This window comes from Monomorium pharaonis, chromosome 11 (genome assembly GCF_013373865.1).
Source record: "Monomorium pharaonis isolate MP-MQ-018 chromosome 11, ASM1337386v2, whole genome shotgun sequence".
NCBI classification, from domain to species: Eukaryota; Metazoa; Arthropoda; class Insecta; order Hymenoptera; family Formicidae; genus Monomorium; species Monomorium pharaonis.
In genome coordinates, this window is record NC_050477.1 from 11,602,627 (window position 1) to 11,619,926 (window position 17,300).

Consider the following 17,300-nt stretch of genomic DNA (forward strand, 5'->3'; position numbering starts at 1 on the left):
GTAAATGAACAAATAATTAATAAGATGCCTGGATTTTAATAAGACCTACTTAATTTATTTTATTTCTTTAACAATTTTACACAAAAATAACGGTTTTACCAAAATACCTAAAAGTTTAGTTAGACACAGATCTGAAAATAATCTTGTTGGACCACTCAAACAATTATGTTAAACTGATCGTTAAAATCAAAACAGTTATCGGACGATCCTCGCCACCCTATTTCGTGTTTGCATTTAACGGTAGGCCGCGTTAATTCGGGTGTCTTTAAATTAATAATTTGTTATTACAAAAATCACAAAATGGTAGAGAATACACACACACACACACACATTCTCATTATTCAATAATCTGCATTAAATTGACGGGAAAAATGTTGGATAAAAATAATATCTTCAAAAATAAAAAATGAGAATACTTCAATATTGTTATTATCAAAACAATTATATATTATATAGTATATTTCTTAGACAATTATTATAATATTAAAAATATAATATTTCTTACTAAAAATTAAAATTATCAATTTTATAAAAACCATTAAACTATAATATAAGCAAGATTATTATTATTCCATATATAAAGAGTAAAATTTGTTACTTACATATAAAATAATAATTGCAAAATGAAATATATTAGTTTAAATCTGACATTAAACTAATATATGCTTTTTCTGTTATGTGGAGGTTTATTAACACTGTATAAATTAAACTGTATCAGCGCAGGTACGCTATATAAATAATTTTCCTAGTTAAGAAAGATACATTTCCATTTTCTACTGGCTGATTTCTCACGATCGATAGTAACATAAAAAAAAAATCACTTCGATGAATTTATACACCATGTATGAAGCAACATCGCTTTTTCCCCTCAAACAAATTTACCGGAAGAAATTTGTAACTGTCTATGCAACAGCTCGTTTGATGTTGATCGTGCCCGAGGGGGCGCGCCGAAACTTGACCGGAGATTGATGCAAGAACATTGCGTCGGTAAAGATCAACGAAAAGGGTCAAACGGCGGCGTTCGCACTCGAGGTCGGAGGGGTCGAATTTCTTTCGGCCTCCAACAGCACACCTACCTACACAACCTGTATTCCTCTCCTGCCCGCATCCATCCAGAGGGGATGGATTTCTGCTCCTGAACGTATTTTTTCCTCCCCCTACCGACGTCCGTCTGGAGCGCGAGCTAATTTACGACTCGCAATTCGACGAACGACCGCGCGGCCGCAAGAAGCGCTCATTTTTCAGCGAAAACGAGCATCAGCGTCTCGGGGAAAAAAGAAGAAAGTGAGAGCGAAAGAGAAAGAGAAGGAAAGAAAAGCGAAAGGGTGAGAAAAAAGAGAGAGAGAGAGAGAGAGAACGGCTCGCGAAACGACGATCCGCGGAAGTAAATCGACAGCAAGCACGAGAGGGGATAAAATTGCCCGGGGCTTTTCGATGGGAGACGACACTGACGATACACTCCACACCTTTACCGCCGAGATACTGGAGTAACGCAGCGAGACGTGAGTGCTTGCATAAGTTCAAAATGCATGGCGTGCGTTGTCACGATAATGTTTAGGATTTTAATTTATTGCACAAAAGCGAGAGAGAGAGAGAGAGAGAAATGGTATGCATATGAAATCACATCGTCCATCATCTCCTTTTTACAAGTACATAATTCTTTGGGCTTTTATATAAAGTTCCTAAAAGTATCATAATATCAATTTAATTGACATAATTTAATTTATTTTGCGTTTAACATAAATTATAATTTCTGCATAATTTAATTTATATTACGTTTAACATTTATTAAACATAATATAAATAATTTTACGCAACGAATCGATTGCATTAGTGAGAAATACAACGAGTACAAAGATGTAACAAAAATCATTCGTGTAATTGTTCTCTTTCACAATTTTCTTCTTGCTTGTTATATAATTGCAATAAAAATAAAATATTAAAGTTCAAAGTTACATAAATTAAAATTGCAATAACGTTTTCAGAATGACGAAATGAGTTGCAGGATAATTGTAATTGAAAATGTCCAAAAGTTACAGTAGTCGCAATAATTTTCATTAATAAAAATCCAATTGGAAGACAAGAGATAATGATTACCAATTATATTGTTGAAAAATATAGATGTCCCGTATATTTGTCACAATATCGCAATTACGTAATTGTATTCAATTAGCTCTCATGTTAATGAACCGTTTTATATCCGCAAAACGGCCATGAATTAGAAAACAAAAATGAAAGACTTTACTTTTAACAAAAAGCGTGTTATTATTAGAAGGAACTCTGCAAGACTTTCTTAAAGTGCAAAAACAAGACGGTCTATTACCTTTATTCATAAGGCATTAAACTGTCTCGCGTAAAACGCATGCGGGACACCGCTTGGCCATGTACATATCGCGACTCATTATTCTCTAATGCTTAGTTTGCAGTGAAAACAAAAGAAAGGAATGAAAAGTAAATTGTTAGTCTGAGTGCGCCGGATATTATTGCAATCTATACACCGTAATATCCCGCGCCACTCAGAGCACTTTAACGGATAAGCATTTTAATATTAACAAAGGTGATCGGCGGGACGTATATTCTCGTAAACGTGAGACCGACAAACAAATAAATAAATAAACAATAACGAGAAACGACGGATAAATATGTTTTAAAATTAAATAAAACTCAAGCGATGTGTGGAATAATCAAATGGCCAGCAAGCAGCGTTTTTGCTTGTGGGATATAAAAAAAAATAAATTGCCCAAAATAACGGGATAAATTTTTTATTTATTGCCAGAGGGCTTGTTAAAAACTGTAACACTATATTTTCCTAAATATTCTCAAAAACCGCCCTTCAAAATGCCCTTATTGATTATATGATAATTATTCCAGTACTTTTACACGTGCCACCAGCGAGTTGCATAACATTGGCCACGTAATATTGGCCGAGCTCTTGAATACGCGCGTTAGTAACAACGCGAATAACGCGGATAACGCGGATAACGCGGTTGACGTTGATAGATTAACCCGCAGTCGAGGGTAATAGCCGAAGAAGAGAAAATCCAATCTCGATACGATGACGATGACGATGCAGTCACACGCTCGCGAATTTGCCTCGATACGCGAAATCGCATAGGGGACATTCTCGAGCATACAGAAATTGAAATATAAATTGAAATATTCGCGGTAATTTTGCGTGTTTATACGACCAATTTTAAACTTTTGCATTTTGATGTCTAATAAATGCGCGAATCAGGTTCGTCAAACTTAAACAGAACTCGTATAACAGAAATATTAAAAAAGAGTTGTCAAATGTACATCACTTAAGTTTTAGATGTTTTCACATTTCTCTTTGACACTGATTTTATACAAATAAACGTTAGAAATTGTGACTTGTGATGTTTCAAGCATCTAAAATTTGCGAAGTAAAGCATTACTTGTAATACAATTACAACTTTTTTTTAGCTACGGCCTGGTTATCAACACTACCTTTTTTTAGTAACTGTAAAGTAACATAGTTTTTCTTACGTTACTTTACAGTATGATAACTATTGTAATAGGTACTTTTATTATTGCTTTTTATATTTTGAAACTATTTGTGACAATTTCCTTATGTACAATATGTGTATGTATTAATCTTTAGTTTCTAGCTCTAGTATTCATAGTCTAGTGTTATACTTAAAATCATCTTAAATATTAATGTTTTTAAAAAATGTGTCGTAAACCATTATATTGTCACATACATTTAAAAAACTTTGAACTTAAAATTATCATTTTATATTAAATTTTTAAAACTGAACCAAAATTGACGCGAAAAGATGTAAATTTTCTTGTATAAATTGTAAAAAAATCAAAACTTTTTAATTTGAATTTTTGGACTATTTTTAAATATAGTTAAAATTTTGTTGTGTTTGTTCAAATTTAACATACAAAATAATATTGTTTTCATTAATACTTTAACAAAAGACATTAAAAAATGTTTTTGTTATTTTTTTAAATTTAACTTTGTTTTAACACTAAAAAGCAACAAAAAAGTGCAAATGACTGTAAGACATACGTAGGGAAAAGAATGTATGCTAGTCTGTTAGCATACATTTCCAATATTTTACGTAAAATAAGTAATATTTAAGTAATAAAAATATATATTTTTTTAAATTCATATTTTTAAAACATTAAATTAGCAAATTACTTTTAAAATAGTGATAACAAATTTATTTTTAGAATTAACAATTGGTAATGATAATTAATTACTTTTCGATTCAATAAGAACTAATAGTAACAAATTATTTAAAAAAAAATAATTTTCTTAATCCTACAAACATTTATTATTATAATAACGTCACAATAACAAATGTCACGTACAGAAAACGTCATTGTCGGAAATTCCGTTATTTTTGTCGGAAAATAGGGAACGCCTTACCCGCGCGGGCATCGCGACACGCTGACGCAATTATCCCCGACCGCACCGAGCAACGTTAAGTTGAATGTCCGACGTGCAGCACTGCAGATAGTTAAACATAGTTAAACTTTAACCCTTTCATCCCAGAGTCTTGTTTATAAATTAAAATAGATTATCATTACAAACAGCCATGATTTACATAGTATTTCCCGAGGTAAACTCGGATATTCGAGAACACCTCCTTCAACCAGTCCCTTTTACAATACTGTACGATTTATATTAAATGCAGGTTGATAATCAAATTCATTGCCAACGTATGCGAGAGTGATCGATCATAAAAGTAGACTGCGCCTGCATAATCGAGTTTCACGCAAGGATCCAATCGAATTCGATTAATCGCAGGATTGGCAATTTACCGGCGCTATTTGCGGCCGCATTAGCGCGTCTATGGCGCGATTGTATGCCTGGATATCCAAAGGCTAGGGCTCAGATGTACGCCACCAATTAGCAAATCAGCTGTCGCTAATGTTTACTCGTGACTGATGAAGGCAGCGGCATCCCGCGGTAGCGCGCAAATCCGAGACGCGGGTCAATGGTGAGAAATCAAGCGACCGAAAATTCTCACCACATGAAGCCAACGAAATACTACATTTTACAAGCGAAATGCTGATTTCATTACGCGACTCGTTGTATACCACGTACGTGAAGTATGTAACCGTCAGTTAAATGGATTCGCTCGCGCGGCCGGGGACAGACCGACCGACCAACCAACGTCTGTCGTGAAATGGAGAAAATTGGGTAAAATTTCAACGAGATGTCGATTAAGGGACTCCAACAGTCCCAATTTGCACGACAATGTACGTTTCGGCCGTGTTTCGCAAGTCTTTGAAAGACTAACTGAGCGTTTCAGAATTACGTTGACGAGACTGAAGCGCAGCGTCGGGTCCGCTTGCAGTGGCGAATGTGAGAGTGCAAACGCGTAATCACCGCGCGGCGTAAAAGTTTTACGCCAATGCGTAATTAACATTAAACTACTTTACATTAATGGAAATTGTTTGTTGCGACAAAATGGGAGTTAATTTTCTCGCCCCGAATTGCGCCGTTTGGCATTCCGTGTGACGAAAGAGCGCAATCACAGAACGTGCGCCCCGAGAAAGGTCATCGGAGTACTATTCCGCCGTAATGGTCGAATTACACGAGCGATTGGCATCTGCGTTTGCGTTCGGGTCTCTCGACTAATCAAAAGGAAGCTTTGCAATGCCCTAATTACACCAGCGATTTGGCGATTGCGTTTGCGTTTATGTCTCTTGACCAATCGGAAGGAAGCTTTATTTCAGCAGCCTTTTTCCGATTGGTCGAGAGACGAACGCAGATCGCTAGTGTGGTTCGGATGTAACGCAACGGCAAACCTCCGGCTGCAGCGGCGCAATCTCGCCGTTTAATAAACCGCGAGTTATTCGCCGCTCGGGCGGAGGGAGTGTCCGCTTTTTATTATGTTTCCGCGACTTTCGAAGTGCGGCCGCGCGGCCGCTTAAATCACGGCCAAACTTCCGGGTGGCGAGCCCGGGGCGCGCTCTCCCCCCCCCCTCCCTCCTCCCGCCTTGAAAGTGAAATATATCCTACCTGCGCGGCTACCTACTGGACTAGTCCCTGCCGTCGGGGTCGTCAACCGGGAGTCTCCCCCAACCTCCCATCCTTATGAAAATCTCGATCATAAAGCTCGTCGAAGTAGTTTCCCCTTGCTACACCGAGTTGCTGCACCGCGGTAATCCCATTAAGGCGGCCTGATTTGCAGCAGTGCGACTGCCAGGACGAGAAGAGGACAAGGAGGCGGGGAGGGGAGGGTGAGCAGTACTCTTACATAGCGCAGCACACGTAAAGGAGGAGGGGGTGGGAAAAGGGGTTGCGGCACAGCTGCCAAGAATTATTGCGCGTTTTTTACGCGACATTAGTGGGCGGGCATCCGGCCCGACGACGAATAGGCGGCGCGTTAATACAATGTAACCAGCGCGAGGGCACACTGCGTCACGAACGAGCTTGTAGCGCCCGTCGACCTCCTCCGGGCTATTCATCTCGAAAGGAGGAAGCGCCGCGCGAGGATCCAGGAAGAAGGAAGACCCGACCGCGCCGTTCCAACTTCGTCCTCGCGGTAAGCCTGAATGGGGGATACGCGCGTATGCTCGCCCGCTGTATCTCGCGCGACGAGTAACGGTTCCGCGGTAATGGAAGTCGAGGAGGTCCCTCCATCCGTCCACGTGATCGAATTAAAGTACCGAAGCACCGAATTTCGCCCGAGAATTAATAGATTGCGCGAGCGCAAAAGTATAATCCCCATTAAAATACGAGCCTCGAATAAAATGTCCCTTTTGTTCAACTTGAAATCCGCGCAGCTGATATTTCAATACTGTAGAATCGCGGGGATGTAAAATTCATTTGGAGACGCTACGTTAATGAAACATTTCCTTATCGTAAATAAGAAAAAACTCCAATTAGGAAACCGTCACGGAGGAGACGTGACGTTTTCTGCTGATTATAAAAACTGATATTCATGTTTAAATATGCCGAGAAAAAAAAGAACTCCGACCCGACGTTACATTACGTCGGGAACGAGTGTACTTACATCACGGATCGGTGATCCTTTCACAGAACTGATTACCCTGCGAAGTGCAGATTTGTTCAGGCGGGGCAGCTAGTAAAGCCACGTATGCAATCCGACGCTTTCACCTTGTCGGAGCGCCGGGAGGCATGGTGTAGCTTGGCCTGGGGTTTGCCCGACTATAAACGTTACGACGCGGTGGAAATTCGTTGCTACGGTTAACGCAAAGAATTCTCAGAACTGCGCGTGCAATTAGTTTCCACCGCGAATCGATCGCGGCACGTGAACTGCGTTCCGCCCCGGGAAAACTCGCGTGAGTTTTGCAGGGGCGAAAACACACGTGTGATCTTGAAAAATTGCCTTAACGTGATGTATTATCAGTTAAATGAAAACCTCTCGCGACTTCCTTCATTTTGGTATACTGATACAAAAGGTTTGGTTATCGCTATCAAATACTGATTGAATGAAATAATTAAATATTCGATTAATGTAGCCAAAAATAACCAGAAATCTTTACTTTTTAAAAAATTTATTATAATCACTCATATTATAATCAACATTTGATGGATGTTACCAAACTTTTTCTTCACAATGTATAAGGATTAAAATTAACATGTTAGCTAAAATGGCGCATATTTTTCATACTGTAATAAAGAAAATTTCTTACATAAGCAAAAAATTAATCTTTGCTCTAGTAACTCATGTTTTTATTAATTTTTTATTGAGAGAATCATCAAATCTGTTTAACTGTAGAAATTGAATTCTAAAGCATATTATGATTTTGCCGAATCTATTTCTTTTTCATTGATAATTCAAAAAGCATTTAAGATCGAATTTCCAATATTTTGTATATTAAAATATACAAGTAATTGGGTCACTTATCCTATATAAAAGAAAACTAAAATAAAGTGTTACAAATAATACGATAAATAAGTAACAAAAAAAGCACTAGACACTATCAAATATGATATCAGAGCGATGCTATTAATATCCTTTGTAATAAGTAACGAAAATTATAGAATTTAAGTTTGAGAATGTGAGCTACTTAAATTCACAATTAAGATAAGTTTAAAAGGAGCATTTTGATAAATCACGTTTGACAGAATAGACGATATTACAGAATAATAGAATGCTTTTTTTTATCCCCGTTTCCGTTCTTATTTTACCTTCAAATGTGTCGATGACATTCTCGGGAAGGATTTTGAGAGAAAATTCACCTCTCGCACCTCGTGCAAATCGTGACAAATGTGGCTGCATCTGGCGGAATTCTTTTTGTTCGCCGCAATGTAATGGAACGAAGATCTAATTTCGCGCATTGCGCCACGAGTGGACGTAGATAGATCCGATTGGGCGACTTAGCGCAAACCGCAAATGGCCGGGGCGATCAATCTCCATCGAACCTATTTCGACCCGGATCGTCCCGGGCGTTTCGCGCGGGTGACGTTAAAAGTTTGATTACTCAACTATGAATGGTCGAGTGGCATGAATACCTGAGGTATCAGCAAAAAAAAATCGCGCGCCCGGAAAACACGTCCATTCTAACCCGATAAAAGCCTCCTTTCGATACTCCCAATCCCGCGTGCCTGCGTAATTCTTTTTTTTTTTTTGCTCTCCCGCGCTCCACTTCTCGCCAATATTGCGTTATGCGCAAAAGCGAGCCGTCTGTAGCTCGAGTTCGAGGTATAGATTTCAGAGCATCTGTCGACGTATCGCATTCACAGTTATCGAATGACACAATGCACATACGCGTAATTTGAGCTATTGCGGTATGGTCAAAACAGCAAGCGTGTTTCACGAATATCGCCGGACAGTGAATGCTGAATGTTTCCTAGATTGATGGACAGTCAGATACCTCGTTATGTTAACAAATTGAACAGCGATAATGGTGCACTTACGGTATATCTGCCAATCGATTTGTCCTTGACTTTCAATAAAGAAGTCTTTTCAATAAATAAGCCTTTTGTATCTTTTTGCCTAGAAATTTTCTATGATTTCTGTTAAACATTCGCAAATTAAAGGAATGAATATTGTACGTTTATGAAATATATACAAAGTTATTAATTACACGTTATTTGATTTTCCCATGTCGTATTTTGATTTCATCGAGTATTAATTCCGATGGAATTTCGTTTCTCGAAACGCGTCGTTCGCGAGGCGCACGTTATCAAATAACCATTTGAATTCATGACAGAGGAGAAGTTTGGTGCCGCTTGATCGATGATAACGACTCGGCGATCATAAACGTAAATCGGTTTGAAGGCGAAGAACGGACAAAGAGGAAGGGAAGTTACGTCGACAAAGGGCGCGGCAATATCGGACGGGCGAGAGCGGAAGAAAAATTTCTACCCTCCTCCCCGGAAATTTTGCGGCGGCGGCGGCGGCGACGGCGATGGCGGGAAAACGGATTAAAACTTCCTCATCGGCATCGCGGGAATAATTGGTTTAGTTATCGGATCCCCGGCCAACTGTATCGCTGGCCGATGCCTCGCCGAGTTATCGACGCCGCTTTCTATACCACTCTCCCGCGTTTTCCACTCTGTGCCTCTCCACCTAACTCTGTTCCTTTAATCTCGCGTAGTCGTTCCGCACCGTTCCGTTCCGCTTCGCGTAGCCCCGTCGTCGTAACTCACGCTCGAAATCATCCATCCGACTTTTCCCCCTGTTCGACGATGTTTTTCCTTGACCCGATGACAGACGTATTTTACAACGACGACCCTCCGCAAAGCTTCGCAGGGGTGATAATACAGGATGCGCATCAGCCATCGCATTCGGCATTCATCCCGCTGGCGAGTGCATCTTGCGCGAAACGCATTGTACGTACATACATGTAGATACGAGCATCTGATGCCCTTCGGATATTACACATAATGGCATAATTTAAGATGGAGAGAAACAGTAAAAAATAATATACACTTAATTTTAATTAATACTGAAAAATTTTTGTAATACACGGTTTTGCCAAAGCCGCTAAAAATTCAGTCAGATACAGATCTGAAAATAACTTTGTTGAATCATCAAAATAATTATGCAGGGCACCTAAGCATGATGAGCGATGCTGCAAAAAGTTTATGAGCATTCTAGCAACCAGTTCGAGCGTCAAAATTTGTTTTTAAGATACTCGAAAGATATTAATAGAAGTTGAAAATGGGAAATAGAGAACATGTATGTCACTGCGTAAAAGTCACGTGAAAGTAGCGACGGCTTTGAAAATAATCTCATTTCGAAGCCGATCCTATTAAATCGCGAAAACGAACTAACGATAATCAAGAATCAAAAGTGCTCATTAAAGCGATAAAATTTCATCTGGCAATAGGTATGAATGGGAATCGTGTATGGAATGAAAAAAGTGTGCGGCTCGTGCTTTAATGCGAATGAGAATACTGTTGTTAATTGGCCGAAGTATCGACATGCCCGAAACATTTATTGGCCGTCGTATAATGCAATGTCAAGCTACGATACCGTAATTTGGCGGCGGTTTTACCGGCCGTCGTTTTCCCGCGCGTCCGCAATGCGCGCAGTGCGATGGTCTGTTTCCATTTGCCTTTATCCCTTTTAATATCGTCGCTTCCATGTCCAACAGCTGGTGTTAAGCAGATCAACGTTGCTGTCGCCGGAGTTAACGACAAAATGCAACGCGCGTGACCATCGGGTCCGGATAACCCGTTGTTTCAATATTCGTCTGCGTTTTCCCTCTTCAAAATTCCACGGGTACTATCAATAAATTAATTGACTAATTTATTAAATCATTATTCCGTTAAACGCAATAAATTAGTATTAATATATTGATTTGTATTATATTATTAGTTTCGCGTGTGTTCTAAATTGGCGCGAATAAATCGCTTCGCTTATTAATTTATCAGTTTTGTAATTAAATAGTACTGTTTTGTCCGAATACGAGTGATTTTGTAAAAATTTAATAGAACAGTATAAAATACCTAATAATCGACATACACAGGAGAGAATGTTCGATTAGAAACAAGAGACGTAGATAGAAAGGACGAAATTAACTTTCTGCCCCTCGTGTCACGATTCGCGATGACAGGATCCATTTTTCGACGACAAAATGTGGCGGGCGATTTCGCATTATCGCACTGTGTCGTCGCCTTTACACGGCCTTAATTATGCGACGTATCTAACGACACAGGTGCACGGTCATTTATTGCCTCTAACGCGTCGTAAGCGATGACCGCTTCCTCGCGGTTGCACCGGTAACATGTTCTTGATAAACCAGCAAAGAAAAGTAAACGTAAGGCAAATATCGGTGCGTCTAGTAATGAAATTATATTCCATTTCTATAATTTTTTTTTTCGTATCAAAACACTTGTAAAGTTTTTAGATGTATTTTCAAGTACTGCATTATTACTACTTTTTTTAAGCTGTACTTTTTTCAAAATTTTTATTAAATGCTAAATAACAATTTTATATTAGCGCGATTAGTGTTATTGAGATAAACAATCAAAATATTCTATAATTCGTGCACGTTCGCTTTAACCTTTAAAGCGAAAAAAATCTAAATTGACGACTTGAATTTTTAAGAGATTCAAAGCCGCTCGTTACGGATTCTATTTTCTTGGTTTTCTGTGCAAAGACGATCCCGAGGTGGATAAAACTTTATCCCTTTCGAGGTATTATCGAAACGGACGGCGCTATCGAAACGAAGAGAGCATTGTTGTAAGTGTTATTGACAAACCCTTTTTCCGCTTTTCTGTGCCCCAGGAGCGCTGTCTACGAGCAGAATTGCGGCTGCATAAATTTAAATCACCTGTGCCATGTCTTAAGATCATTTGATAGAGAGAGAGAGAGAGAGGGGGGGAGAGAGAGAGAAAGAGAGAGAGAGAGAGCGGGCGGATCGGCTAATCCTTCCTCGTTCTATAATGCAGTGGCCTTTGATACGAAGACCCCGGGAAGACTGAAGGGACAAGTTAAAATAGTAAAAGTTTTCTAACTACTTCTGCAATCGTTACGATGACGAAATGAGGTAACTTTAATTGGAGCATGTAAATATGCTCTTGGCACCTCGTTTACCGCAAGCGCAATACTTCCAGAGCTAATTGCTATTTATTTGTATCGACTGTCATTGCAAATTTTGCCAACCATTCCGTGGAATAACTCTGTCAAGAGACACGAAAATGTCTCGCGTTAAGTGTTACATAATACGAACAGCAAGACCGGCAGTATATCGATATCAAAATTGTTGAATCGAATGAAAACGCTATTATTTAGAATCCACTAAGTGGATAAAATTTTTAATAAATTCAATTGATTATTTGGGGTAATTATATATAATAAAAGTATCATTATTTGTCTTCTTTATATTAAATATTAAGATAGAATTTTTTATCCTTTATATCAAAATTGGGTAATCTATATTTGAGGAAATGTCGTCGCAATCCTCGCCCTAGAGTGTCCGATTATAGATCGACATTTCAATACTTGCATATACACATTCTCAAACGTTTCCAAACATCCTCTATATTCTTATTGTATTTTTATCCATGTTCACGGTATATCTGACCCTTTCCTATGCTACAAAGACCTCAATATATCTTGACATGTCCAAACATAGTCCAACACTTGTTCAATTCTTATATTCACTTACACACATCCCCACTTCTCTCTAAAGATACACTTCGATACCGATACGTCTCAATACACTGAAAAAAAGTATAGTAATAGCTATGAAAAAATGTTGAGTAAAATAAATGCCAATTAAATATTCGATAAATATTGCCAAAAATAATTTTACTTTACTAAATATTTAATAGAATTACCAAACGATTGATTGATTGTATAGTTTAGCCTAAATATTTAGAACAATAAAATTGTTTTTTATTGTATTGTATTAATTAAATATTTTATTAACGTTATTTCACTCAACATTTTAGTATTGCTAAACTCTTTTTTTAGTGCATATCCTTCTCAAAATTCGAAGTAAAAATCACAGCTTAATATATATATATATATTTGTGTGTGTGTGTGTGTGTGTGTGTGTGTGTGTGTGTGTGTAATAATATTATAATAGACAGGTCTCGATTAGAAATCCAATTAAAGTGCAATAAAAATATAAGAGCAAGATTGCTTTTCTAATTGCCATATTTTTAGTAGTCTGTATTCTTCAATATTAAGAAATAACGCATTAATTTTAATACCGTTATCATTAACTTTATTTTCTTCGTTATTAATTTTATTTAATAATTGTCATAGTTTTTTGTTTGTAACGATAATGTAATAACGTTTTTATAGTAAAAATAATTAAAATTTTTATTGTAACTTTCTCAAGCAATACACATGTCCAAAATCTAAATATACTAGAATAGAGTATCAAATATTTATAATGATTAATTATAATAAAACTACTCAAAATTATTGCATTTATGTATTATTAATTCTGCATTTTCAATATAAATTAAAAATAACATTGTTTATTACAAAAAATATTATATCAGTAATGATTCATTGACAAAAAAGTTTAACTTGTACAAGTTTAATTTAATCTTTACTGTTAAGTTTTACCTTTTAACTTATCAAAGTGGGAAACAATTTTATGTAAATACCTTAATAAAAATGTTAGACTACAGGGACTAAATTGTTAGGAACAAAATCTTATACAATTTACTCTCCTTGAATCTATTCTTAAATTTTTTTTAATTCGCAAAATTAGTTATTGTTTATTATTCAAAACGGTGCACAGGTCAAAATCTGAACGTTCACTCGGCCTTTCAAAAACCTTTTCAATACAATGACTATTGTAAAGCTACAGTTCCAGTGCGCGTAGCTCATGGTTTGTAATTCGTCTTGGCTTGTCTAGGCTTGCCTAGACTCGTCCGTCTGGCAAATTGAAAATCGCTATTCAACGCGAGATAAACCTGATTTTATGTTGTCGTACAATAAGCGTGTTGGACATTCCAATTAGCTCCAAAAATTGAGTTTCAAAATTTACTATCAACATTAAAAATCTGTTTTATACGTAACGTGAATTATAAATTTTTTATATTGGCAGTATATTTCAAACACAGTCAAAATAAAAAATTTAAAAACTTTGAGAACTTCTCTACTTTGCAACCAATCGGAACATCGAGAAGTTATCATACAACATAAAATATTAGGCTAATGATGTTATAAATAGGCCATTGTGAGTTTTTGAATACCAGTTATAACGTTTCAAACAGTTGTAATATGTGTTTATAAGATCACAATGATTACTTTTTATTATATGTTTGTTGGAATCTCAGCTAGTAGCGAAATATCAAATATTCGCTGTGTAATGAAACTAAATACGGACATATTTTGTCCCGTATCAATTTTTTGTAAAGTGGCTGGTGCTGATATAACATGCTTTATATTTTATGTCTTATTAGTATTTAATAATCTATCATCGTTTCTTATCTCACTGGAGACGGGATTCGTCATGACTTGACTTCTACGCATCATGGGAACCTAAAGCCTGCTGGTAAGTCAAGTCAAAGAGCTTTGTGAGTGAATGAGCCAACGAGCCATCTCGCGCCTTGGATCGTTATCAATTTGCAAGTTGAATTTGTGACGAGGTACGAGCTATGGTGAACCACGTGGAATCCTAGCTTTAAATTTATTTTGTGGGTTTATATACATCCCGGATACTGCAATGCAAACAACATACCGAGTTTCGAGATAAACAACAGCAGTACACTATGTGAATTGTCGAAGAGGTAATTAGAGAGTTTGAGCAACTACTAGAGGAGAAAAACTAGATAAAAACATATTTTTCGAAATTGAAGGAAGGAGGTCTACTACATACATTACATAGACTTTAAAATCGCTGATTAGATTGAAACTTACGTAAATACTAAAAATATATTTTATATATATATATAAAGAAAGAGGTTTGATCAACAAAATTTAAAGATATGTAAGTAGGAATCACTAATTATAAACCTATCATTACATCAACTTTAATTATATCAATCATATTTTATTTAGTTTATTGATATAAAAATGTTTATTGATAAGAAACAATTGAGACTAGGGAGCTTTAGATAAAGTAATCTTAACTTAAATCGTATACGTTAGGTATTATTTTTCAAATGTGTTGCGTTGAGCGCAGATAGATGCAAGAATATGTAATGGGTAATGACTTATTAAAATAAAGAATCTTTCTTACTTGTGCTTGGATCGAAAAAAATGACTCACAGTTATATTAAGATAGAATTAATCTTGTATAATAATTCGAAAATGCGTATAATTTTGGTTGACAATGAGTTAAATAAAATATATGTGTATAAATTTTATTTTAATTGGTATAATATTGTGATGTTATTTATTTAAAGAGAATTACGACTACTGCCACTTGAGTTTTATTTTTTTTAATGGTACAATAGTTTTTTCTCAGGAACCCGTACAAGTGGTTTTGTACTCTTTTTTAATTCATTTTTCTTGATAACGTCAATATTGGACGTTACCCGAATATAAAAAAAAATATCTGTCTAAGAATAATATTATCAACGATGATCAGGACATCAAGTGTGGAAAAAATTTGGGGATATATTTGTACCGACAAATGTAATTCTCGACAAGGTCTCGATTCGTTGATTCCGATCAGAAGCTTTCGTCCATTACTTAATTTATTTCAGTAACGACTATCTTGCACGCAAATCGAGCATAGAACCGCCCTATCTATAATTCGTTGTCCACATTGACCTCCGCTTAAAATAGAAGGTAGAGTAATGGGGCAAGGTGAGATAATAAAAAAAAAAGTGTGTCGAGAAGAACCAGATGATCGTCGCGATTATCCCGCTTGAAAACGCGTCGTGTGTCGATCGATTCGCCGCCGCATCGAGGTGCAATCCGGGATTGCAAGGTTTCTATGGAAAACAAATCGTTTTGCCGTAACACTAGCCGAGTGTAAGCCGCATTCACTTTCGTAAGGCCGAAATCGTGGCAACGATCCAGACTGCTAATGAAAAAAGCGTGTTTCCAGTACCGACTGTCGTGAAATTGTCGTGTTTCGTTTGCCACTCGAAACGAAGGCAAGTAGAAATCGATACCCGGTGCAAAACACACACACACACACACACACACACACACACACACACACACACACACACACACACACACACACACACACACACACACACACACACACACGCACAGAGCTAACAAGTCCAGAAATCGCTCCCCTTTTCCAGCTTTGAATCCGGTATTGAATCCGATATAATAAAAAAGTTAAAATAATAACAAATCTATGTAAAAAAAAACATTAATAAATAGTATAATATAAAATAAAAAACAGTCATAAGTATAATAAGAAAATAATCAAATAGATAATAATAAGATCTAAGAAAGCAATGACAACCGTTATTAACAAAATCTTTCATGATACAGCTTTCAAGAATTAGATGTAACAAAATGTGGAATAATATTGCTTTTTGATGAAACGAAATAAATTTTAAAACGGTCGTTGGACGTTACAGATTATCAACTACGAATAGCGGAGCTATTTCGTGTAGCTCTTTTTTGTCGTGGATGTTCAAAAAGAGGCACATTAAAAAGTTTAAAAGAGGATTACGCTAATGGGCAACTCGTATCGTAATGTAAAGTACGACGTGGCAACACCGTCCGAAATTAACTCTATTACCCCTATTTTATTACTTCGCCTCTCTTTCTCCCTTTCGTACGCGCTCTCTCAGCGAGTATTCTGCGCGCTCCGCGTCAAATCACAATCAGAGATTACAAAATGTTTGGCACAAATAAACCGTTTTCCTATAATCCATAAGCCTGTTATAATTCAATGATGCTTGCGTATATTGTAACAGGTCGTACATTTTCCCAGGAGTTATTATTCCGCGTGCAAATATATCGGCCGTCGTAATATACGTTCTCGCAGCCCTTGTTTTAATGTCCGCGTTAATTGATCGTTTGTTTTATTATATTGTGTTCTTAGCGCGCTTGTTTGTTACGATTGCGTTGGCTCGATCGCAATAAATATCGCAAAGTGATAAAGAAATTTATATGAAAAATTGGGCGTCGTAGCACCCACGCAATCATTTTCGAACGAGTGTTTTTGATGTATCACCCTCAAGTGTCACCCCTTCTCGTAGGGCGTACCAATAAGACGGTAGGTAGAGGTGCGAAAGTTACGGCTAATGTTCATAGAAACTTTCGGCGGCGAAGAAATAACAGAGAAAAGACTTGGCGCGCGAAGGAACTCCCGAGGATCATCTTATTACGACATCGCGAGTGTCGGCCTGTCGATCAAGCTCGAGACAGAATGAAGGATTACGAGTGGCAGAACGCGCCGAGTAAATCCCTACTCTGCAAACTGCCAATAACTCGTTGTCAGTCGCGGCACGT

General features: G+C 37.2%; 1 protein-coding gene and 2 long non-coding RNA genes across 7 annotated transcripts in view; 2 read left to right on the forward strand and 1 right to left on the reverse strand.

The window, feature by feature from the left end:
• Nucleotides 1-17,300, forward strand: part of LOC118647917 — an 86,939-nt gene that overhangs the window by 17,246 nt on the left and 52,393 nt on the right. The gene's annotated exons all lie outside the window — the stretch shown is intronic.
• Nucleotides 1-17,300, reverse strand: part of LOC105837333 (T-lymphocyte activation antigen CD86) — a 264,759-nt gene that overhangs the window by 9,455 nt on the left and 238,004 nt on the right. The gene's annotated exons all lie outside the window — the stretch shown is intronic.
• Nucleotides 712-16,171, forward strand: LOC118647916. Its single transcript, XR_004965057.1, has 3 exons — nt 712-723; nt 12,377-12,379; nt 14,371-16,171. It is a non-coding gene; the product is annotated as an uncharacterized LOC118647916 (long non-coding RNA).